The 26404-nt window shown below is 45.1% G+C and overlaps 1 long non-coding RNA gene across 1 annotated transcript in view; it reads left to right on the top strand.

Annotated features, from left to right (window-relative positions):
* Positions 1 to 15198: 15198 nt before the first annotated feature.
* LOC148686941 (uncharacterized) overlaps positions 15199 to 26404 on the top strand; it is a 50680-nt gene continuing 39474 nt past the window's right edge. The window contains exon 1 of the long non-coding RNA XR_015948592.1: positions 15199 to 15319. This is a non-coding gene — a long non-coding RNA (uncharacterized LOC148686941). The remainder of the gene's footprint in view (positions 15320 to 26404) is intronic.

Raw genomic sequence — 26404 nt, 5'->3', positions numbered from 1 at the left:
GCAAATTGGATCAGGGGTCCACCAGTGTCGGCACATTGCCAGATTCCTAGATTCTTTACGGATTTCCGTTGTGAGTGGTCCAAGGGCTGCCTCTTTGACTCATTATTAGTTTTTTAAAACAATTACAGTCACCTAGCAAGTGACTAGCTAGCGCGTGGGGCTTCTGTCACCTTGTGCATTGAAAACAATTTAATCATATCCCTAGGAGTGGCAGGAGTTGATGACATGCTGCTGTTCTCAGTAAGATTTGTATAGAGCAGAGCTTTCCAAACTGTGTGTCGCGCGACCTGTTAGTGTGTCGGCTGCAGTGTGTCGCATGAATGCTCCCTGCACTCCTTCCGAGGTTGGAAAGGGGTGAGTTTAACCCCCGGTTTGCTAGTAAAACTGAATTACTGTGTCACAAACTGGTGCATGTCTAAAAAAGTGTGTCACCAGCAGGGAAAGTTTGGAAAGCTCAGGGAACATGGCTGCCCCCACAGAAACAGGACAGGAGGTTTCTTCATTTGAGCCCCTTGCGAAACTGGGATGTAACAGATTTGAAAGAAGCGTCCATCTCCAGAAGAAGGTCTGTCCTCTTCTCCATCTGTCCACTCTAATGTGAACTCTATGGGGAATAAGTAACTGTAGATTGGATTGCTAAATGCAGAACAACCATATTCGTAATAACTTGAAAGAAAGTCACCCTGAGTTCATTGGGCCTTGCTCACCAATAGACGTGCATGGGATTGCAGCCCCACCCTCATACATGGGCTGCCTCTCATATTATGATGTTGTGGCACAGAAGTGCTCCCAGAATTTATTTCTCTGACAAAAAGAATTAGTAAGGGGAATATAAAGATTATTAATAAGCATTATGACCTCTGAGGAAGAGATTGTTATTCCTGAGCTGAGCAGCATAGCGAAGTCTTCCTATGGTTCCCCCCGCCCCTTTTAATGGAAGAGGTGGTAGCCATAGTCACCTCAGGTCACACAGGAAGTTAATTGGCAGCCTAAGATCTTACTAGGATTTCCATTTACTAGCTATTTAAAAACGTCATGTCTAAAGGTTGCTTCCATTTCTCTGACCAGAGATCTTCAGTGTATAACTGTATCAAGCCCAGACCTAGCAATAGTGCTTTCAGTAATTGTTTTCTTTATCTTCTCCCCCCCCTCCCCGCCCCGGTGGTGCAAACCGACTCAGATTACAGCATTTGGTACTATCCTTCCATCAAAAGGGAACAAAATCCTTCACGTTTTTGACTGGGAGTTAGAGGAAGAAAGCTAGTTTGGAGAAATCAAGAAGAAAGAAACTGAAAGGTCGCCATGGCTTCTCTCTCTCTCTCTCAGGAATTAGTGCACCATTTCCCTCCTCCAACTCAAATGTTCAAATGCTGGACATTTTCTATAGGCCTAAGAAAAGCAAAGGGGGGGGTTGTTCCTGAATCATAAGGTTCCCTCCATTTGATTTTAAACATTACTGATCTGTTTGCCTTGCTTTGTGGAGAGGGGAGGGGGGAGCCCACAACTTGAATATTACCACATTTCACAAACTGAAGGCTCTGCCTTGGGATACAGGGACAATTTATTAGTGGAAATATCTTTAATTAATTTGTGCACAAGTTCGTGTTTTTCTTTAATTCTTCTCCCCAGGCTCTTGACCCATAGTAATGAAATCTGAGAGCCCTTTTCAGAAAATGACTTTCTCAGCATTTTTGTTCCTTTTAAAGTTAAGTGTATCGCATAATGACCATGAAATGTTATCCTTTATTAGGAACACACTTTTCACTGAGAGTCTTCAAATAGACTTTATTACCAAGAGCTCTGCGCTAAGCTGCCATCCGCTTCCTTTGCCAGATTTGAAGAAGCCACTTCGTGTGTCCTAAAGCCGGTTGAGGGGATTTGCTGGACATCCCGGACGCCAACTCTGGGAAGTAATCAGGCAGCTCGGGGCTTCAGGGGCCCAGAGGTAGACAGTGCAGTCAAGGTGTGCAGGCTGGCCGAGGACACTGCTCTGCTGGTGCACAAGCCAGCGGCCATCAGTCACAGGTGCTTGAGATCACTGGACTGGTCTTCCATTAGCCAAATGAAGGCCAAGGGAGGTGCTCTATTAGTAGAGGTTAAGGGGATGCAACTAGGGTGTGCAGGTGCAAAAGAGGGCAGGGAAACAACACCTTCCCCAGTTGTGTAGAAGAGGGAATTTCAGCAGCTTCTCATTAACAACAACAACAACAACAACAACAACAAATAAATTAATTTATTTATACTCCACCCATCTGGCTGTGTTGCCCCAGCACGTATAAAAGAATAATAAAATGTCAAACATTTAAAAGCTTCTCGATACAGGGATGCCTTCAGATGTCTTCTAAAAGTTGTGTAGTTCATTATCTCCTTGACATCTGATGGGAGGGTGTTCCACAGGGCGGGCGCCACTACCGAGAAAGCCATCTGCCTGGTTCCCTGTAACTTCACTTCTTGCCGTGAGGGAACCGCCAGACGGCCCTTGGTGCTGGACCACAGTGTCTGGGCTGAACGATGGGGGTGGAGACGCTCCTTCAGGTATACAGGGCCAAGACCGTTTAGGTTTTTAAAGGTCAGCACCCACACTTTGAATTGTGTTTGGAAATGTACTGAGAGCCAATGTAGATGCTTTAGCACTGGTGTTAAATGGTCCCGGCAGCCACTCCCAGTCACCAGTCTAAACAAAATTAGCTTGACTGCTTAAAAGGGGGGGGGAGATTGACTGATTGACTGAACAACATCTGCTAAAACTGCTTCTTCTGTGCAACAATTAAAAGGTACCAAAGCTGTGTCCTCTTTTGCACTTGGTCCTCCTGACTGGGACAGTTTTAGGGTCATCTGTGTTGAAACTTACTTCACTTCTGCATATCATACATTCAAGATGAATGATTAGACGAAGTCCTCAGTTTTTGAACAACCTGAGCTAATCCCAAATACAGTACCTTCCAGTTAAGCAGGATTCGGAATTGTTAGACCGTTGTCTCCAGTAGCGCACATCAGGGATAGCCAGATGCTGTTGGGCTCCAACTCTCATCAGCCTCAGCCAACCAAGGATGATGGGAGTTGGACTCCAGCATCTGGAAGGCATCACATTGGTTACCCCTGATGTACCCCTGATTGGTTACCTCTGTGTAGCTAGATTACATCCTTTAAGGAGAATAGGGACAAGAGTTAATTTGAATCCTGTTTTTAGTTCTGTGGGGTGAGTGCTCCTAATGTAAGACTTTCCCAAGTGTTTTAGGCAAGTAAAATGAGCTTTGGTGGGTGGGTAACACCATCAGAAGAGCTGATTTCTCCCCCCCCCCAGCCTTCACATGCTCCTCGGAACATGCAGGGGTATGTTCTAAGACTGGAAGGCATGTCTAAAAATGTTCTAAGAAACGCATTGGGGGTGGGGGGTGGAAAGAGAGCCTGCTCTGCTACGTGCTCTCACTGCACTTTGTTCGAATGCCGGAAAGGAGCTCCAAAACAGATTAGACAGAACCCTGAAAATGGGTGTATCAGCGGCTGTTCATTGTGATAGCCAAGCATTGAGGCTACTTGCTCAGAAACAATATACTTGTGATCGCCAGAGAGCAAACAACATTGGGATAGTTATCTCCATCATATGTTGTTTATGGGCTTCCCACAAATGTCCAACTGGCTGCTGTTCATCTTATCTGAAGAACCCGGGGTTTCAGTCGATTAATCAGTTGGGTTCATCTATTAAAACAATGCTGTAAATGGCTTTTAAAAATGAAATGGACAAAATCATGGAGGATAGGATTATCACTGGCTAGTAGCCATAATTATAGCTGTATGCGGCCTCCATGTTCCAAGAAGCAGTATACGGCACTGAGTACCAGTTGCTGGAAGCAAGAGCAGGAGAGGCCTTTGAACTTCATTGCCCTCCCTGCTAGTGAGCTTACCAGAGGCAGCTGGACGGCCACTGTGAGAAGCAGAACCTTTCATCTGATCCAGCAGGATTCGCCTTTGGTTTTGTGCCTCAAATTTCAGCCAGCAACTTTTTTTTTTTACATTTACTAATAATCCCTATGAAAACTGTTCATGGCAGGAACCACTTGCTTCACAGCACCCCTCTCTTATTTAAGTGCAATTTGAAAGAAAAGAAGGAGAGTAATTGGGTGTGAATGTGGGTGTGGACCAAAAACTTGCATTTCATAAAAAGCTAACCTGGAGTTTTGAGCCTGAGCATCACTCCATGTTTGTCTTGTCTTCCCTGTCAGATCACAGGCTGGGTGTACAAACCATTTGTGTTGCTTTTGACAATTGACCACAGGATCATTGACTGCATGTGCTTTTCGTTTGGATGTTTCGTTCAGCAGCTGTTCTCATTGACATAACCCTGTTATGGCGGTCTGTGTTTCCGTTTGATTTGCTTTTGCCCAATGTTTTGTACCAGTCAGCTCTCCTTGCCAACTCCTCTCTCCCTCTCCCTCTCTCTCTCAACCTCCTACACAGTTCGCCCCCAACTGCCACCCCTTGACCTATTTGTTATTTCAACCTCCCCGATTAAACTGGGACCCCAATTGTTATCAGGAAGATTCAGGAAGGTGGGTGAAAAAGGAAACATAATCTTATCTGAAAATAGAAAATATGATAAGGGCCCCCTATCTTGGAGCTGCAGTGTCCCTCGTGGTGGGGCTGCAGCAGTTCCTTTGAACGTAATCACTGACACCATCTCTGCTAAATCACCTTTCACACAGCTCGAGCCTTTGATACAAAGGCCTCTGGCAAAATTAGAGCAGGATTCTATTAGACCCCACAGCAAAAAAAGTATTTAATACTTAGCTGATCAGAATTATACGGGGGCACCCAACTATAATTGCTATAATGGGAGAGGGGGGGTTGTAGGGGCAGCAAGGTGGAGTGGGGTTTGTATGCCTACTTTCTAGATGTACAAAGTGTGGCAAGCGGGTGGAGGAGTGGTTTGGCAGCAAGCAGAAGAAAATTACGTGGGCTGGTGCATATAAAGGATACTTCAAAGTCTATCTCCCAGAACTGGGCTAAACTGTAACTGGAGTAAAACCCATACGCAATCAGATTTTCTAACTTGCCATCTTTGGGGCTGACGTTCTTTTTTACTCCACTGTAAGAAAGTCACTTATGTCACGTCTTTATTTTGTTTAATCTCAGTCAGAATGGATGTAATTGTCTTGTATCCACACAAATGCCAGCCCTTTTTACATTTCCCCCTGCCAGTTTTGAAAAGTCAACCGTTTGGCAAGCTTAGAATCATAGAACGGTAGAGCTGGAAAGGAGCACAAGGTTCATGGAGGAATCTTTTGCCCAGCTTGGGCTTCTTCCTGAACAGAATCTGGAACTATAAAGTGAATACATTTTGAACAGGTTTTAGGACCAGGAGTTTTACATATAGGGAGTGTATTCCTGGAAGTATCCTTGAATGGAAATAGAGATATACTGTAGGATGGAGCAGGTGTGTGTCGGTGGCCTTTCAGCTGTTGTTGGACTACAGCTCCCATCATCCCTGACCATTGTCCACACTGGCTGGGGCATATGGGATTGGAATGCAACAATGTATCACAAGCCCCCCCCCCCCCACGGTTTCCCAGTGCTTTATCTGTTTTTCTTTATAACATAATGCGCTGGATTCCATATTCCCATAGATCCCCTGGTAACTAGGTGGAGATATGCTTCACTCATTTTGCCACTGTCTGTAGACTCGACAGGCAATTGCAGCCCATTATGAGTCTATGGCGAGTGTGCCTCTCTGACACATGTGTTTTCAGATGTTCGACATATCGTATTCATAGTATACATTTGTTACTGGAGGCGTACCCTGGTAATGTGTGAACTGGCCCTGCATTTTCTTTACAGTTCTTTACAACCTAAGAACCAGCTGCAAGACACAACAAATTATTAATGTGCAGATCTGAGCAAGTAAGCATGAGGACTGGGCTCTCAGGGGGCTTTTTATATGTTAAGAACATGAGAAGCATATAAGAAGAGTCCTGCTAGCTCAGACCAGAGGTCCATTGAGTCCTGCATTCTGCTTCCAGCAACAGCCACCCAAACGCCAGTGGTGTTAGGAGCGAACCAGCAATAAATCACACGGAGTGAGTGAAGTTAACTCTTAATTAGAAGAAACAGGATCTATTCAGGAGTGCCAGGCCTAATGAGCACAGCAGCTCTTCTTCGATAGATCTTGCCCCTATGAGACAGTTGTGGAGGCTGAAGAGCTTTGCTTTCCCAGAGCTACCTAAGCCGGGTCTGTGCCAAGCAATCTGAGACTAAACTTGCCTTTGCTTCTCCCACTTCATGCCTCTCCTGGTCCTGGGAGACAAGCAGGGAGGGGAGCTTGTTGCTGCAGGAGAGGGAGACACCTGTGCCTCTTCACCAGCCTAACTCACCTCTGCCCTTCTGCTTCTGGACTTCTTTCTGCCACAGAATCTCCCTCCTTACTGTTGCCTCTTCAGTTTCTGACACCTCCTCCTTCCAATCTTCTCCCTCTGACTACTCAGACCACCCCTTGGGGGTTGCTCAGCTGTTGGCTCCCACCATTCCTCTGTGTCCAGCCAGTCCATGGCATCTGGTAAGTCCATTGAAGACAACAGGTCCCCCCCAACAGGTCCCCCCCCACCAGCCATACTTAGTGCCATACTCCCTCTGAATCAGGGAGTTTCATGTAGCCATCATGGCTGATAGCTATTCATAGCCTTATTCCCCCCCCCAATTTGTCAGATTGTCTTTTAACACCACCTGACTCATGGCTATCGCCACATCCTGTGACAGCAAATTCCATAAATGAACAACAGAGTGTCCAGTCACGGACCCTAATTAAAGCCTCATTTTTAAAATGGCTGTTCTTCCTGCTCAATTTAACCCAAACTATTTTCGTGTCTTCTCAGAACAATTTTGTTGTGGAGAGATGAAGGCACTGCAATGGCACTATAGTATGTCATGCTAAGTTCATTTTTGAAGCCAGAAGTATTGTTATTTTAGAACATTTATAGAGCTTTCAAATGCTTTTTTTTTTTACTCTTCCATTCATCCTCGCAACAGCTCTGTGCTTACATAGCTCTAATCTTGCAGTGATACAAAGTGATACAAAGTCTGTGGTGGCTCTACTCTTTTTTTAGAAGAGAGAATTTCCAAATGGAATGCAGAATGCCGTCTCAAAGGTGCCAATTATCAGAGAGGGGTTACTGAGAATCACAAATGTGGAGAGCACTGTTGCACTCGGGTCCTCATTACAGGCTTCCCATAGGCATCTGGTCTGCTGCCCACTGTGAGGACAGGGATATTGGCCTAGATGAGCCTTTGGCCTGATCCAACAATAGAGCATAAGAAATCCATAAGAACATAAGTAGCCCTTATTTTTTTTGTCATTGGGTTCCCGTGATGACTGAATGCTAGTGGAAAAGAACTTCTTGGATCATAAGGTACCTTCTGGAACTATCCATAGATTCTGTGTAAGGGGTATTCTGAAGCATCATTTTAAAATTCGAAAATTATAGGTAAAGGTAAAGGGACCCCTGACCGTTAGGTCCAGTCGTGGACGACTCTGGGGTTGCGGCGCTCATCTCGCATTATTGGCCGAAGGAGCCAGCGTACAGCTTCCAGGTCATGTGGCCAGCATGACAAAGACGCTTCTGGCGAACCAGAGCAGCACACGGAAACGCCGTTTACCTTCCTGCTATAGCGGTACCTATTTATCTACTTGCACTTTGACGTGCTTTCAAACTGCTAGGTTGGCAGGAGCTGGGACCAAGCAACGGGAGCTCACCCCGTCACAGGGATTCGAACCACTGACCTTCTGATCGGCAAGCCCTAGGCTCAGTGGTTTAACCCACAGTGCCACCTGTATCCCATTCGAAAATTATAGGAAAGCCTAAAAGTGTTGCCTGAAATTAGCTGCGCACAACTATTGGATATGGATGGTACTGCGCATCCCCATCCGTATCAAGGATGCATCCAGCCAGTTCAGCAGGGTTCACATTAATATCATGGTACAGCTAGAGATGTACCTCCCAATGTGCATCTTCATCCTCATTAGGTACACAAACTGAAGCCTACTTCTACACACAGATCTCCCTTGCTGGAATGGGATGGTGTGGGGAGAATCTTTGCAGGGGGGGGGGAACCCCCAAGTTTCAGGTGCTTTACATATATTGTTAGAGAACTGCAGTTGCTTTTAATTCATCTCCCCTAAAAGGTCCATTAGAAGTCACTATTTTGGCTTGAACAGGCAGCTGGTATAGACCTGAAGGAGCGTCTCCACCTCCATTGCTCTGCCCGGACACTGAGGTCCAGTGCCGAGGGCCTTCTGGCGGCTCCCTTGCTGCGAGAAGCCAATTTGCAGGGAACCAGGCAGAGGACCTTCTCGGTGGTGGCACCTGCCCTGTGGAACGCCCTCCCACCAGATGTCAAAAAGAAAAATAACTACCAGACTTTTAGAGGACATCTGAAGGCAGCCCTGTTTAGGGAAGCTTTTAATCTTTAAGAAATTAGTGTATTTTAATATTTCTGTTGGAAGCCACCCAGAGTGGCTGGGGAAACCCAGCCAGATGGGCGGGGTATAAATAATATATTATTATTATTATTATTATTATTATTATTATTATTATTATTATTATTAAACAGGTAAGAGGAGATCCATGGAAGATGTTCCTAGTTACAGGTAGGTAGCCGTGTTGGTCTGACGTGGTCGAAACAAAATTTAAAAATTCCTTCCAGCAGGGTCTTCCACCTTAAAGACCAACTAAGTTTTTATTTTGGTATGAGCTTTCGTGTGCATGCACACTTCCTGTGCATCATCAGTGTTGTAGGAATTAGAAACTCTGAGTCAGGTACCCATTGAGGAGGACTAGCTCTAAATGTTCATGCATTGTTCGTAGAGCTGGTTCATGCATACAAGTACATTGGATTGTTTTACCTTTGATCAATGGCAATTCAATGTGTCAACACCTCCATTGAAAACCATAATATTTGAGCTGGTCCGAAGCAATGTGAAAGTGGTGTTTCATCTATAGTGGTTAAACCCATGATCACCCATTTACACATGCAGCTTATCGCTTGATGAACACGCATGTGCAAAACAACCACAAAGCATATGTGTATTTTGTAATTTGCATACCCAAATCAGAGTGCATAAAGAAATCTCTTCAGAACCAGCTCTAATTCTGAGACCAACTTTTGAAGTCTCCTCCTGTAGTTTCAAATAAGAAACTGCCGTTGACTGATGGTAATTTTCCTTACTGCTGTTAGTGAAGACAGGAATCCCTGGAACTGTGAAGCCTGACATTTTAAATCTCCCATACAGTTAGCTGGAATAGCAGATTCCATACCATGATGCCCTGCCAGTCACATGACAAACCAGCATCCCTTGGTCTCCACATTGCTGTCAGGTAGGAACAGCCTTTCTCCTACTTCTCACCTTATGGAAGGAATTGCTGGTATTCATTGCCTCTTCCTCCAACATCCCCTGCCTACGGGGGAGCCTCCACATTGGTCATTTGTCCTTCTGTCAATCACGATCATGTCAGTTAAACAGCATCATCCTTCCATTGCTTTGTCACACATCTTTCAACCATCTCCAGAGGCTACTGATGACAAAGTGACCCTAGGCAGATGTCTGCTGCAACAAGGTGACGCACCTAAAATGCCTAGACTGCAGAGAATAGAAACACAAATTCAGTGTTCTGAATTTCTCGATATGACACCTCCTGAATGAGTCCTTAGTCAATGCTGGTGAGGTCTGAACACTTTGTTAGATTGATTGTTTAGGGAGGCTTTTAATGTTTAATCGATTATTTTATTTTATTTTTCTGTTGGAAGCCGCCCAGAGTGGCTGGGGAAACCCAGCCAGATGGGCGGGGTATAAATAATAAATTATTATTATTATTATTATTATTATTATTATTATTATTATTATTACGTGTAGGTTCGTGCATGTCTTCACTTGTTATTTGTGTGATTGCAGTCACTGGCGGAGGAAGAGGAGTGCGGGGAGATCGCCCCACTCCCGGGAGCCCGATCCCAGCAGGGTGCCATCGTGGCTGCCCCCCCCCCGCATGCTGGGCACCCCACCCCCAGGATGCGCGCTACGCCCCTGTGGGCGGTGCACCATGCCCCAAGGACGCGTGCCACGCCCCTGCAGATGGCACGCCCTGCCCCCAGAACGCGTGCCAGCCCCGCCCCCGCCTGCTCTCTGCCCCCTGGTGCCAGAGCATGAAGCTCTGCCACTGATTGCAGTACCATGTGCAGACTTCCTGGTGTAAAATTGTCATGGCAGTTCAAACACCGCCAACAGACCTTTTCTATTGCCACCAGTCAGCTGAAATGCAACCCTTGCCAACGACGTCAGTTCACATATTCACCATGAGTCATCAAGCGACGAGCCATCAAGTCAGGTACATGCATTTGTGAATCAGCCCTAAGGTAGTTCAATGCAACAGAATTTGAGGGACCTTCTAATGTGGCACCTCTGGAACCCAGGCACCAAGAACCCAGGGGATTTCGCTAGAAGCTGTGTGGCATGTTGACTCACGAAGCTTGAAATGCAAATCCACGCAAAATGATTCAGAGTAAACAGGGGGAAATAAAATTATGCCTTGGAACAACATTAGTAGCAAAGGAAGGAGAACTTCTGAATTTATTTTAAACCCCCCCCCCCCGATAGGATCCTTTTCATGTTAGGATGAGAGTGGATCAAGTGAGTCTTGAAACACAGGCTCCATTTCCGCTGCCCAGTCTCCCACCCTACAGGCTCTCTCCGCACGATGCTTCTTACCAGAAGGGATCGCAGGGCGGTTGCTCAGCCAGTAACCTTCGTCTGCTTCCTGCCGAGCTTTCTCTCAAATTATTTTTTTTTTATCAAAAAGGCCCAGAAATTTGATAGGAGAGATGAGGAGATGGGCAACTACCAGGAAGGATAATAAAGAAGAACTGTCACTTCTCTAGCGGGAGCTTTGTTGGGCCTGCTGGTTTCTGCGATAAAGACACAGCAGCTGTTTTGGGTTCTATATCAAAAGGTTGATTGGGCTGCTTGATTATATACGAAGCATAGATTTTTGAAGCTCAGCTTAGCATTCCCCGAAAGCGAATCAGTTGCGGGGTAGGAGCTTGACATGTTTGTTACAATCACCACAGAGCTTTCCTGAGCTGGTTGTGGCTCGAGGGGCGTTTGGAAGTACTTTGGGTTTGGTTTATTAAAAGCAACGTTGGATTGAAAGAGCTGATTTCATAACATTACCAAGGATTAATATTTTGATTACTCAAGGCTTTTGAGGCGACGTCTCAGTTTACCCTTTCATCACCCCGTGCTGCCGATTTAGAAAGAAAATAGGGGAAGGATACATGTAACCGCCTATCATGTTGGGCTGCTGGCACGACAGTTTCCTTTGCTTCAGGGCTGTAGTTTGGTGGCAGGGCATCTGTCTTGCATGCAGAAAGTCCCATGTTTAATCCCTGGCATCTCCCAGTGGGGTTGGGAATGTCTCCTGTCAGAAACCCTGTAGAGTCACGGGCAGTCAGGGCACACAGTACTGAGCTGAATGGCCTGCCTCAGTATAAGGCAGCTTCCAACGTTCCTGTGTTTCCAGTGCTTCACACAGCCAGGGGGCGAAGTGTTGTTAGAATCATAGAATCATAGAAAACACAATCAAAGCATTCTTGACATATGCCTGTCAAGCCTCTGCTTAAAGACCTCCAAAGAAGGAGAGTCCGCCACACTCGTTGGTAGCAAATTCCACTGCCGAACAGCTCTTACTGTCAGGAAGTTCTTCCTAATGTTTAGGTGGAATCTTCTTTCTTGAAGTTTGAATCCATTGCTCCGTGTCCGCTTCTCTGGAGCAGCAGAAAACAACCTTTCTCCCTCCTCTATATGACATGCTTTTATATATTTGAACATGGCTATCATATCACCCCTTAACCTTCTATTCTCCAGGCTAAACATACCTAGCTCCCTAAGCCGTTCCTCATAAGGCATTGTTTCCAGGCCTTTGACCATTTTGGTTGCCCTCCTCTGGACACCTTCCAGCTTGTCAGTATCCTTCTTGAACTGGACACAGTATTCCAGGTGAGGTCTGACCAGAGCAGAATACAGTGGTACTATTACTTCCCTTGATCTAGATGCTATACTCCTATTGATGCAGCCCAGAATTGCATTGGCTTTTTTAGCTGCTGCATCACACTGTTGACTCATGCCAAGTTTGTGATCTACCAAGACTCCTAGATCCTTGTTGTTGTTGTTGTTTAATAGCCAGACCCCATTACGAGAAACAGTCGAGCACTTAAAAGTGGAATGCCATCTGTGATGATATCTGAATGGAACTCGGTTGCCAATGTGTTCATGAGGGCTGCTCACCCCACACCCCTGCTGGTCTGCCCCTGGTGCCCATGCACCAGCCATCCTGCGCCTGACAACTACATGCCTGCTGCCTGCTGTTTCCACCCAGCTAGGAATCCTGAGCTTATGTTCCCATTTAGTCCAAACACCTGCAATGCAGGAATCTCAACTAAAGCATCCAAGACAGATGACCATCCAACCTCTGCTTAAAAACCTCCCAGGAAGGAGAGCCCACAATCTCCCGAGGGAGACCATTCTGCTGTCGACAGCTCTTACTGTCAGAAAGTTAGTCAGAATCTCCTTTCTTGCAACGTGAAGCCATTGGTTCGAGTCCTACCCTCCAGAGCAAGAGAAAAGGAGCTTGCTCCATCTTCCATGTGACAACCCTTAAGATATTTGAAGACAGCTGTCGTATCTTGGGTGTGCAGTTGCCATGGGCGAGGGGTTTCCTTTATTCGCCATCCTGCTCTCCCTTAGATGCATGGAGGGTAATCAACAATAAATCATCTACATGTGATCAGAAACCAAGAGCTCTGTTCAAGTGTTGTAGTCTTATGTTGGTAGCTAAGGGGTGGATCCTGACACCATAATTCTACCTCCTGTCTAGATGCATTCAGTCTACCTAGAATGAATGCCAGCGTGCGGGGAGGCTTTAGCTGGTTCCCCCTCTTTTTTCTACTAAGAAGCTTCCCCCACCCCCAAACATAGTTTTACTGAAGTTTTCAATACAGGAAAGAGTAGGCAAATAGGCAAAAATGACCCTATAAGTTGTGGCACATATAAAGAATAACTTTCTCTCTATACATACACAATGAAATAGAATGGAGCATACATGCATTTGCAAAAGCAATTATAGACAGCAAATCATTTGAATTAGGAAAGTAATAGAAGGTGTTTCAGTTGCAAACAAACACAAGATGATGCTATGAAGGGTACATTAAGTAATCAAACAGGATAAAGACAATATGGGATAGAACAATTAGCCACAAAGAGCTCTCCACAAAGGCTTTGGTTGTTTTTAGTCAGTGCTTTTGTGTGCCTACTCTTCCCCAGATTTGCTTTGAGGAAGCTGTCCAGTGAGGTTATCCCTGTAATTGGGTCTAGATCAGGCACCCCCAAACTGTGGCCCTCCAGATGTTTTGGCCTACAACTCCCATGATCCCTAGCTAACAGGACCAGTGGTCGAGGGAGATGGGAATTGTAGTCCAAAACACCTGGAGGGCCGAAGTTTGGGGATGCCTGGTCTTGATGGTTTCAACCCTCTGAGTTGGAAGGCTGATAGGCTTCTTGGCCTTAAAAACCTGCATGTAAATACATTATTGTGATCCCTGACTCTGGGAGAGCCTAACTGCTTCCAGGGGAAAGAATTGCAAAGAAAATTGATTTATTTTTTAAAACATTATTTATTTAAAAATATATGCACTGTCTTTTAGGGAAATTTGTCCATACAAAGCTTACAGTCCCCAACATCAAAAAAACTCTACCTGACTATAAAAATGCAAACTACAGCATGAGAACAATAAACCTGCATCAAAAGTGAAGTATAAAAATAGAACATGAAACATAATGAAGATCATAAAAGGGTAGGAAAACATAAAAAAACAACAAGAATTTAAAACTGCGGAAGTAAAATGCCTTCATTGTCTTCATAATACCAGCCAGGTTGTCTGCTGGCTTCTATGTCTTCTGGAGGGTAAACCAGACTGAGTGGAGGGAGGAGGTGCCACACTCAGGTGGTGGATGAGGAAAGGCAGCAGATCAGCCCCCAGTCAGCCGTTCAGCATTATTTAACACTCTGGAATACTGTCACCCCTTTGCAACTGCAGCATGAGAACATTGGAAGAGCTAGTTGGATTCGGGCCAATATCCCATCTCGTCCAGCATCCTCTTCTCACCATGACCAACCAAATGCCTGTAGGAGGACCACAAGCTGGACAAAAGCACTCTCCCCTTGTGGGGTTTCCAGCAACTGGTGTTCAGAAATGTTTTTTTTTCCCCTCTGACAGCATTTTTTGAGCGTGGTGATTGCCTGCACTGCTGCCATTTTGCCCGTGGCAAATACTATTTAAAATTCAATACAACCACAACCGTTAGGGTTAGCCTTAAACGTTAAACAGCACTTGCTGCTGCTGTAGGAAAGCAAGCACTCTTTGAGGCCTCCTCACCCGCACATACTTTGCTCTGAAGAACTGATGCGCTAGGGGGACAAAGTCCTTCGATCTGCTTTGATCCCGCAAACCTAAAGTTTACTCCAGCCTCTGTGGTAAGTCAGGGAGATCTGTCGAAGTGGAAGGAAGAGACGCCCGAGGGGAAAAACGTGTCCCTGGTCAGTGCCAAAATGCTTCTGCAAAGTTCAGCAGCCTGTTGACAGAGCAGCCATTGTAGTACAGCCCTTGGAGGGTTACGGAATCTAGTTGGCTTCCCAAATCCCCTGGGGCTGGATGCAAGAAACTCAAAGAAATTTTCCTGTTGCTGCTGCCATTTCATTTTTTCCCAGCCCAAGGCAAAAGATTGGGAAAAAGCAAGACAAACCCAACAACAACCCAAAAATGCTGGCTGATTTGAAGTTCACTCAGCGCCGCACATTCCCATTGTTCCCCTCTTTCTCTACCAATTGTTTACATTTAAGCCCCAGATGTTGCTGTGCATGCATTTTTACTTGCCAAATGCACCGCGTCGCGGGGTTTGCAGTCTTTAAAGAAAGAGTTACCGTCATAGCTGCCAAGTTATCCCTTTTTTAAAGGGATTTCCCCTTATGCTGAATAGGCTTCCTCGCGAGAAAAGGGAAAACTTGGCAGCTATGGTTACCGTAAGTGATCACTCTTCTTTCCCAAGTCTGTAGAAAAGGAGAGTTTGGAGGAGAAGGGCAAACATATTCTGAGTGATACAGGAGGAGGTTCAGCGTGGAAGGGCCCGGATACTGTAAGCATAAAGATACTTTGAGAATACAACATGCTTGTTAGTGTGTGGCTGAAAATGCTTGACCACGCCCTGGATGATTAAACGTTACAGGTATTCTGATTCGATGCAGCCATGTATTTTGATATGTACTCTGCTACTGGTGGGTTTTAATAGAAATGCTAACCCAAATTCACTTTGTTCCTTTCAGACAACCATCATGAGACGTGGGGGGGAGCGGGGTGGTTTGGGGAAAGAATCAATGGGACCAGATGCTTTTTTGAATAAGATTCGAAACTTCAATTATCCACTTAAAAAGATCTTAGCTAGCAAGGCTGGGAAAGCCTGAGGCCTCGGAAAGCCACCGCCAGAGTAGATATTACTAAGTTAGCCGAAGAATTGATGCTTTTGAAGTATGGTGCTGGAGGAGACTCTTGAGAGTCCCATGGACTGCAAGAAGATCAAACCTATCCATTCTTAAGGAAATCAGCCCTGAGTGCTCCCTGGAAGGACAGATCGTGAAGCTGAGACTCCAATACTTTGGCCACCTCATGAGAAGAGAAGAATCCTTGGAAAAGACCCTGATGTTGGGAAAGAGTGAGGGCACTAGGAGAAGGGGACGTCAGAGGACGAGATGGTTGGACAGTGTTCTCGAAGCAACGAACATGAGTTTGACCAAACTGCGGGAGGCAGTGCAAGACAGGAGTGCCTGGCGTGCTCTGGTCCATGGGGTCACGAAGAGTCGGACACGACTAAACGACTAAACAACAACAACAACAACAACAACAACAAAAGTTAGATGGATCAGTGGCCTCACTCAATATAAAGAATCTCAGATGAATGGATCCTGCCCCACTAGTGCTCATTTAAAAACCCAGGTGTCCCTGTCCTAGTCTGACACACATGCAAACTGTCTCTTGAACTCTGAAGCTGTCTACGTTACGTAAAAGATGCCTTCTTTCCATTTTGTTCCTTTGGTGATGTTGTTTCCTTCTCCAAGTCTAGAGAAGAGAGGAGGGGGCTTTGCAGCTTCTAGTTGCTAGCCTGAGATGCCTAAAACCACAAAGCGCTCCTTTGAAGTTCAACTCCCCCCCCTGAAGTTTCTCCCCCTCTTGCTTGCGAAATGCAGATTTTTTTGTGCATGTTAAACAAATGACCGCCTTGAGCCAAAGGCTTTTTTTAATGGAAGGTATGTGCTGAACTGACTCCTTCCAAAACCACTCTCTTACTTTATTTTAATAGCGATGTCATGTGTAATGGTTTCTCTGAGCCTTGTTGTCATAGCTTCTGAACCACCCTGCTTAATTCTTGCTGGGGTACGTTTGAACATAAAATTTGCTTATCATTCCAGGGCATGTGAACAACAGCAAATAACAGGGTGTAATTACCGTGTTTGTTAAACAGGATCCATTTGAAGCTATTGAGAGATGTTTCTTCTCCTTTTCCTTTCCCCTCATGTGGCTTTTAGGGCTCACCCACGCTTACCTTTTGCCCAGCTCTTTCCAGACATAGGCCTGCGCTTTAAAACTCAGTGACCAAGTACTCAATGACATGGAGCTTTAAAGTATGAGCATTGGGGTGTCTGCCACCTCCGCTCTGGTGAGGAACTGCCTCCCTTGCGCAATTCACAAGGGTTCCACTGCAAGCACAAGCGCCAGCTCATCCTCCTCCCCGAGCTCAGCGGGTGGAGGGGAAACGGGACATTCTGGGATCACATCAGAATCCGGGATGGCTTCTGTAATTCTTGGAACGTCCAAGGAAAATCAGGACACTTGAAGGGTATGAGAGTTGCAGAATCTCTAGATAGACTTCTTTCTGGAAATCCTGGGGAGCCACTGCTAGGCAGGGCAGATAATACCGAGCTCGATTTGACTGTTTTTCTGACTCAGTGTATAAGGCAGCTTGCTGTGTTCCCACAGGCTTGCAGAACTAGGCTTAAGTCGCATTGGATCCAAGGCAATTTGAGCAATTAAGGATGTGACCCTGTAGCGCTTCCCCGGGAAGTATGCTCCACTGAGCTCAAGAGGCCTTACTCTGTGACTGTGCTCTTTGATGTATAGATAGAGGAAGATGAGATACGGATATGAAAGGTTCATCCTTGACAGGAGAGTTGAACGCAACGCCTACGCCGCTGTGGCCTGTTGTGCTCTCTGTGTTGTGTAACTTAGATCCCAGATGCAGGCACTCCCTGTAATTACTCATTTAAGTGAGAGTGGTATCAAGTGACTTTGCTGACAGCCTTGGAGCTGCTGACCTTAATGTATTTTAAAAGTTTATCGGATACTGAACCTCAGCTAACCCGTGGCTGGATCTGGCATAATAATTTCCATAATCCCCAATTCATTATCTTAAGAGGGAACGTATTGTTTTCCTAATTAAGTCCATGCACACGCTCCACGTCTTCCCATGCAAATACACTGTTGCACAAACTAATTAAAGAGAATATACAGCTATAAGGACTCGAGCTGTCTTTTATGTAAGCTCTTTAAATGGTAGAAAATCTCTTCCTCCTGTTCCTGGCAAATAATAATATAAAAACTCGCAATGAAACAATGGAGCCATCTTGTTGGCCAGCTTGTTCAGAATCAACGCTTTGTTGCTTGCCTGAGTTTTGAAGCCCCATCTGAGATCAATATCCATTTGTGCTAAGTGTTGTTTTCTGTGCAGAAAAAACATTATGTGTGTCTGGAATTTGTTGCCTACTGGATGTGGACCTGACCTGCCTACCTTACAGGGTTGCTGCTAGGATTACTTAGATAGCACTCTAAAGCTCTATATGATTTTACCTTTCGAAAATTTGCTCTGTATTTCTAGATGGCGTTTTAACACATGGTTTGAAATCTCTTCAGCTCTGATTGTATGTTTGGGTTTATTGCTCCGTTGTTATATAATTATTTATTATAGTGATGGCTTTATTACATGTTTTTATTTTCCTCCCTGATTTGTGATCTGCTCTGGATGCCCTTTAGAGTAAGAAAATAGGAAGAGTCAAATCTCACTAGTTGTTTTGCATCCCAGATTCTATCCTGCCTCAAACCCTGGAGAGCAGCTGCCAGCCATTGCAGACTATACTGAGCTAGAGAGACCAATATTCTGACTTGGTATAAGTTGGCTTCCTAGGTATCATTACCATCATGATACTGACCTACATCATGTGCACTGTGAGATGCACTCATGAAACATCTTGTCTGCACACACACGGGCTGACTCAGTGCCATTTACACAGCCACAAAAGTGGGATCAGTACATGGTCCTGGTGTCTTAAACCATTCCTAGGTAAAAAGTTTATGATTCTCGTGCAGGTCTTTTTCCTGCTTCTGCCAGTATAAGACCAAAGGCAACCAACAGCGAAAATAAGGGCTAGTAGATTATGTTTACTTAGATGCCAGAAGTGTAGGTCTGTTGTGACTGGCCCTAGACATAGGTTTAAAAAAGGTAAATGAGGCCTGAACGGTTAGGTCCAGTCAAAGGTGACTATGGGGTGCGGCGCTCATCTTGTTTCAGGACAAGGGAGCCGGCGTTTGTCCACAACGGCCTTCCGAGTCATGTGGCCAGCATGACTAAACCACTTCTGGCGCAACGGGACACTGTGACGGAAGCCAGAGTGCACGGAAACGCCATTTACCTTCCCGCTGCTGTGGTACCTATTTATCTACTTGCATTGGCATGCTTTCAAACTGCTAGGTTGACGGAAGCTGGGACAGAGCAAAGGGAGCTCACCCCATCACGCGGATTCAAACTGCCAACCTTCCAATCAGCAAGCCCAAGAGGCTCAATGGTTTAGACCACAGTGCCACTTGCGTCCTGGCCCCAGGCATCCATGAGGTAATGTCAAAGGTCAGTTGTGATGAGGGCACAGATACTGGGCACAGATGACATCCATAATCTTAGGGACACATTGCTCAGCCTCTGGGATCATGGCAGTTGTGAATGGTCAATAACTGTGATCACTGGTCTCTCACACACTGACTACACATGCAAGCACATGGTAACAAAAAACTGAGTGCCATGGCATGCTTGTGGGTAACTGTTTAGTGAGAGTTTGAAGTTGGTGGTAAATAAGGAATGCAGAACCTGGGGCCCTCCAGATGCTGTTAGACTAAAATTTTCATCAAGCTCCAGCCAGTATAGCCAATAGTGAGGGCTGATGGGAGTTGTAGTTTAGCAACATCTGGAGAGCCACAGGTTCCTCACTCTTGTAATAAATGCAGAAGAGGACTGAGGTGAAAGTTGGCACCTAATGGAACATGGGTTGAGCCACAGTGGAAGATAAACCAAAGTAACAAGGTGAGAACTAAATATAACAGGAATAACAAGAACACATCCTAATAGCTGGGGTGTGAAACATAAATACAATCACATCATCTAAACATGTGTGAGAGCATATTTTTCTTCGTGCAAATGATTAGTGGCTTGGGGGTGAGTGCAGAATTCATTTATTCTTCATGCTATTTATATTTCCTCCCTGAGCCATAGAGTTTAGGGTGAACCAATAGCACAAAATAGCTAAATGAACAACTTTCATGTTCTGCATTGTATGGGCAGACATAAAACTGCACCTACTTGGGTTCAACAGATTTTTTACATGAGGATTATGGGAGCGAGTTGGATTTTGCATAGCTAATAACCAAAGTAGTGGAAACAGATGCATTTCAGTGGTCAACATCTTGCACACAGTACAAATATTTCCAAGTGATTTTCTTAACTGGCATCCTCTAAGCCAGTGTTTCCCAACCTTGTGCCTCCAGATGTTTTGGGACTACAACTCCCATCATCCCTAGCTAGCAAGACCAGTGGTCAGGAATGATGGGAATTGTAGTCCGAAAACAGCTGGAGGCACAAGGTTGGGAAACACTGCTCTAAGCAACCATAGTTAATTTCCTTTTTTCATCTAGTAGCTAAGCCAGGATTTCGGGGGTAAATAATCAGTCACTGATAGTCTTCTGATGGCAATAAAGTTATTTGATTGAGGAAGTGTATTGCATTGTTGCCAGATAAATCAATATTCACAGCAGTGCACAGCTGCTTTGATCCACAAAGCAGTCCATTGTTGAAGCCCATTCAGCTGAATGGTTATAGTACTGGTGGGGTAATTTGAAGACTCCTGTCTTTGGCATGTCTCCCTTACCTAAGAAACTGCAAGCTACCAGTATGGCTCCGCAAGGGATTGTGGGTATATCATATAAGAGGTTTCAGGCTCTGTAACACACTATCGTCAGCACTAAGATAGCTTAAGGGAAGTCATGAAAGTTAAACTGGTATAAAACTGGCTCACGTGCACGGATTCAATGCACCCTTAGTCTGCTTTTGATTTCCAACTTCCCATTCTTCCCAATCAATGATGTAACTAAGGTCTTGCATAAAGGCTGGCACAGATGTTGGCAATTGTTTGCATCCATCTCTTTCTGGAGACAACGGAGGAGTGCGCCTTTGTGGGTGAAGTCAAACCATTGGAGAGTTACAGCGCCTGCTGTGGCTGTAGAGGCCAATTTGGGAGAGACATGTTTTGTTGCAGCTGGGGCAGATGAAGGCTTCCGGTTGTGCTGATGCAGATGTTGGCATGTCAAGTTGGAAAAGAGAGGGCAGGGACAGGGGAACAAGCATGAATTGTGTCAGTCATTTTTATTTACACGTCTCTTCCTTTCAAGTATAAAGTGGGGGAAGAGGTTCTGATTTTGACATCCAAAGGGGCGCAAGGGTGAGAGGAGCCGAACCACCCCTCATCTTACTTCTCCATCTCCCACTGCTTCGCCATTGTTTACTTTAGATGTGAAGGGTGGAGGCGTGGCATCACCTATAAACATGGCTGATACTGTCACACCTAGTAGCTGGTCCTCAGTTGAGTCAGTTGTCTCTAAACCCTGACTAAATGAGAAGAAGCACATTTCTCTATGTCAGAGACCTGTTGTGAAACTCAGTGTTTTAAAGGATGCAGGGTGCTGAAGCACCACACACCATGAATAAGTGTTTTGTGCTAGGTATACTGATTGAGTGGTATTTTGTTTTTCTGCTATATCGAGCAATTAGCAGGCTTTTCCTCTCTCCTGTAAGGAGTAGTGATACCATATGGTGGAATGTTGGATTTCCCTGACCAGTCCGGCTTTGTGCTTCATAGATAGGCCTTCTGAAGTGGCAGATTTCATAAGGGCGCTCCTTTGAAACTGAAAGAGCAAAATACATTTTCTCATCTCTGTAGCAGGCGTCCATGAAGCGGGAGCAGGATGCCTTGAGGCCCCAACAACAGAGCTTAAAAACCAGAGAATGAGCAAGCATGCCGTTTTCCAGTCTCCTCTTATCTGATGTAGTCTCCAGAACAGACAGACAGGACTCCAGCAGTTAGTATGAGGGGAATGTGGGAGTTGGTAAATATACTAAGGCGCACAGAAAATTAAATGAACCTTCATTTCTAGGATGCTTCCAGCTCCCTAGTCCTCAGTTGCAGCAAGTGGGAGCATCCTTGATTCCACGCTCAAGTGGAGAGATGAAAGAATGCCCCATATTTGACACTTTGCGAGTTGGCTGAACCCTACAGCATGGTCTTCATAAAAATCCGAAGTCCATAGCTTCAAAGCCTTTTCTTGACTGGTGAAAGCCCTAAAAATTCCTGGAAGGACTGCCAAAGGCCAACAGGTCTTGATTCCATCAACTGCTTTCGGTTAGAGCCGGGCTCTGTTATTTATGAGGGCCAAGGGGAGGCGAGATGATTCCAGATGGGTGGCGGAATCAAATATAGCTGTGATAAAAATCAAGGCACTCACTCATGCGAAAGGGGAAACATGTCTGCAATGGAAGGACTGCAGCAGGCACACACATTGCGGCTCCTCTTAGGGTAGTTATGAATAGCTTGGTATCCTTCCATGGAGTAGTCCCTATGCTTTGTCACAGTGTTGCCTATGGGGGATTGTGGGCTTGAGGGCATCCTGAGCAAGTTTGCAGACGACACCAAATTGGGAGGGGTGGCTAATACCCCAGAGGACAGGATCACACTTCACTTAACAGATTACACAACTGGGCCAAAGCAAACAAGATGAATTTTAACAAGGAGAAATGTAAAGTACTACACTTGGGCAAAAAAAAAAATGAAAGGCACAAATACAGGATGGGTGACAACTGGCTTGAGAGCAGTACATGTGAAAAGGATCTAGGAGTCTTGGTAGACCACAAATTGACATGAGTCAACAGTGTGATGCAGCAGCTAAAAAACCCAATGCAATTCTGGGCTGCATCAATAGGAGTATAGCATCTAGATCAAGGAAAGTAATAGTACCACTGGATGAGTGGTGAGACCTCACCTGGATGAGTGGTGAGACCTCACCTGGAGTACTGTGTCCAGTTCTGGGCACCATAGTTCAAGAAGGATACTGACAAGCTGGGACGTGTCCAGAAGAGGGCAACCAAAATGGTCAAAGGCCTGGAAACGATGCCTTATGAGGAACGGCTTAGGGAGCTGGGTATGTTTAGCCTGGATAAGAGAAGGTTAAGGGGTGATGTGATAGCCATGTTCAAATATATAAAAGGATGTCATATAGAGGAGGGAGAAAGGTTGTTTTCTGCTGCTCCAGAGAAGCAGACACGGAGCAATGGATTCAGACTACAAGAAAGAAGATTCCACCTAAACATTAGGAAGAACTTCCTGACAGTAAGAGCTGTTCGGCAGTGGAATTTGCTACCAAGGAGTGTGGTGGAGTCTCCTTCTTTGGAGATCTTTAAGCAGAAGCTTGACAGGCATATGTCAAGAATGCTTTGATGGTGTTTCCTGCTTGGCAGGGGGTTGGACTGGATGGCCCTTGTGGTCTCTTCCAACGCTATGATTCTATGATTCTACAGCTACAGCCCTTCTGGGTTAAAGAAACCTCTGGTTTTTGTCTCCTAAGGCTTTTATTATTGTCACTGCTGTTTTAGTGCTGGGTAGTTTATTGCCATTTTTATAGTTTTATATTGTTTTGTTGGATTTTTGGTTTGTGGGGGTTGTTAAACTCCTAAGAGTCCTTTTTTGTGGGGGGTCAGACTGGTTTTCTCCTCTTCCCGTTTTTGCATCACGGGCCTAAACAGCCTGTGATCTGCCAAGCTCAGTGTAACCCACTAGATCCGCATTGGGACCTGACAGGTGCTTGTCCAAGCCCAGCCCAGCCTTCTCTCTCTTTTTTTTAGCTCTATGCAGGCAGCAAAGCCAGGAGGTCCCTGTACGTCCCAGTGGGTCAACCACCACCCACAGCTGGGGAGCTGTGTTGCTCAGTTGCTGGGTTTCATGCTTAGGTAGTGTTTAAAAGCTCTGTCTAATGAAAGAAGGAGCACACAGTCATTTATTTCCACTGACCTTTGCTTTTGTTTCCATATGTATTTTCCCATAGCCTTAAGCTGCACCAAACTTGGAGACTTAACTTTTAAAATAAATCCAGGTTGGGATCAAAAGGACCCTAAGGGGTGGATAAATATTTCTGCCAAAGCTACCCAACATGGCAAAACTGAATATTTTAGGGACGCGGGTGGCGCTGTGGGTTAAACCACAGAGCCTAGGGCTTGCCGATCAGAAGGTCGGCAGTTCGAATCCCCACGACGGGGTAAGCTCCCGTTGTTCGGTCCCAGCTCCTCCAACATAGCAGTTCGAAAGCACGTCAAAGTGCAAGTAGATAAATAGGTACCGCTCCGGCGGGAAGGTGTTTCCGTGTGCTGCTCTGGTTCGCCAGAAGCGGCTTTGTCATGCTGGCCACATGACCCGGAAGCTGTACGCTGGCTCCCTCGGTCAGTAAAGCGAAATGAGCGCCGCAACCCCAGAGTCGTCTGCGACTGGACCTAACGGTCAGGGGTCCCTTTACCCTTTACTAAGTTTCAATTAAGTTATCTCAGGGCCTAATTACACATCATATGCAAATACATATAATGAAACCCTGCTAACATTGGCGGGGGGGGGGGGGGAGAAGCTGCTTTGGGAAGTGCAATCCTATCTACTCAAAAGTAAAACCATGTAAGTGTGTGCAGGATTACATTGTTGCAGGTAAGGAAGTGGTGGAGTAAAGAACCTTCTCCATCCCTTCGTTGTTCCTTCGCTCTAAATCAGCTTTTCTCTTGCAGAGAGAAGGGGAGGACATTTGAGTTTTGGGGGACACATTTGTAAGCACAATTTAGTTAGGCTGTATTCTGAACTCCACTTACCAGGGAGTAAGCCCCACTGAATTCCGTAGGGCTAACTTCTGAGTAGACATGTTTAGGAAGGATTATACTGTTAACCTGTTCATCAGTCTGATACCTTAACACTACCCAGTAGTGTATCAATAATGGTTGTTTCTACTTCAATGTCAGCATAGAAAATACTTGGGTAATGTGTAAATTGGGGCAGGGAGTCCTGAAAAGTACTGGAGAGCGGTGGTCTTCTTCATGACTTCCAGTGCCTCTGAAACTCCGACACAGGGGCATTCTGGGTAAATTAAAATGGTGGAGGATGCCACAACTGCCTCACCTGGTGCTTCTCTTCCCTGTGCCTGGCTGACCCATTCCTATGGTAGTCTGTTACCACCCACCACTGCCCATCCCCTCCATCCTTGCTGTCAACTGCACCCCCATTAAGCTCATTGAGAGGGACATTGAGAGGGTAGGTCTGGGGGGGGGGGATTTTGCCCAGGACCCTTTCAAACCTTATGCAAGCCCTTTAAGTGTCTTTAGTAAACCATGCTGCAGCTGTTCCATGATAGCTGTCTCATTGCAGCTATCCCATGGGCACTTGTTTCCAAGGAAAGGCAAACTGCCATGAAGTTAACTCTTGGGTGATGAATGGGAAGAAAGTGCCTGATCAAGAATCCACAGAAAGAAGCAGTGTATACATTTCAAGTAGTGTTGGCCTTTGGGGAGAGTGGTTGGCTCGGCTTTCCTCCCCTCCTCAGTTGTAACAAGAGGAGGGTCTTTTCCTCCACTGTTCAGAAAGCCCACAGGACAAAAAGCATTTCTTCTTCTTTGGTGTGAACCAAGTCATAGCCCTTCAGTAAATAAGTTGTTCTAGGGGGACCATGTTGTATGTGATCATAATTACATTCGTTTTTTTAAAAAAATAATCATAAACACTCTTGTTTTCTAAGACCCAGCAAAACTGATTTCGAAAAAATCAATTTAATTTGAAAGGGGTGTGTGTGTGTGTGTGTGTGTGTGTGTGAGAGAGAGAGAGAGAGAGAGAGAGAGAGAGAGAGAGAGAGAGAGAGAGAGAGCATGCTGTTTGTTAGCATCTCTCCAGCCTTATCCAAAGAGAACCAAACAATGCATTTAAAAAAAAAGCACACACACAGGAGGAAGAAGAAACAAGAATGAGGGGGAAAACATTGGAGAACTTTAAAAGACTCTAATGCTAGGAAGGTGGGATCAACTAATTTGTCCCTCTTTTGTGTCATTTATTAAGCCTTTTGTTCTGGAACGCATGGGTTCAGTGGGAAAGCGTTTTTGATATATAATGTATTTACTTTTTGCTAATTAATTAAAGCAGTATTCATATGAAAATGCCGGCTGATAATGGCTTTCACAGCAACAACTGTGTTGTTGTTGGGTTTTTTGTTGTGCTTTTTTTTTTAAAGTAGCAACTTTTTAATTGCAAATTGACTGGCAGAAATATATAAACCCCAAATATTGTTTCGCTGATTTCCTTTTTAACTGTGTTACTCTTGCTTGATTTATCGGATTAGGGCTTTTCACACATAGTGCGTACAAGATATTGTTTTTAATGAGAAATTAAAAGATTACCAACAATACCCATAAACCATTAAAAACACAAACCCTAGATGAATGGTAATTAGACGGAGTGATTTGAGACTGATAAATTGAAAGCAATTAATGTATTTGTTTAGGATTTAGGAGATATGCTGTGAGTGTGGCAGAATGCATCTAAAAGGTTCGGATTTGGAAATGGGTGACATAGGGAGATGCTCCCCCTGCTCCAAACCCTTTTCTGATTTCCAGCTTGTTGTGGGTATTGCTGCAGCAACATCCATCTGGGTTTTCTCAGCCACTTCTCTTGCTTACTTACTAATTTTAAGTAGTCAGGCCTGTTTTTCAGTATTTTGGACCTTGGAGCTAACTACAGAGAATAACATGTGAATAACGCAATGCACCTAAATATTAAAAATTAAGTATTCAACCACAACCTATACATTATTTATACAGGGCGGTAAAATTAAAACAAATTCTCTCTCTCTCTCTCTCTCTCTCTCTCTCTCTCTC

Source organism: Zootoca vivipara, chromosome 2 (genome assembly GCF_965207765.1).
Source record: "Zootoca vivipara chromosome 2, rZooViv2.hap1.1, whole genome shotgun sequence".
Lineage (NCBI taxonomy): Eukaryota > Metazoa > Chordata > Lepidosauria > Squamata > Lacertidae > Zootoca > Zootoca vivipara.
Note: the sequence above shows the minus strand (reverse complement) of the source record. Positions and strands in the feature narration are given on the sequence as shown.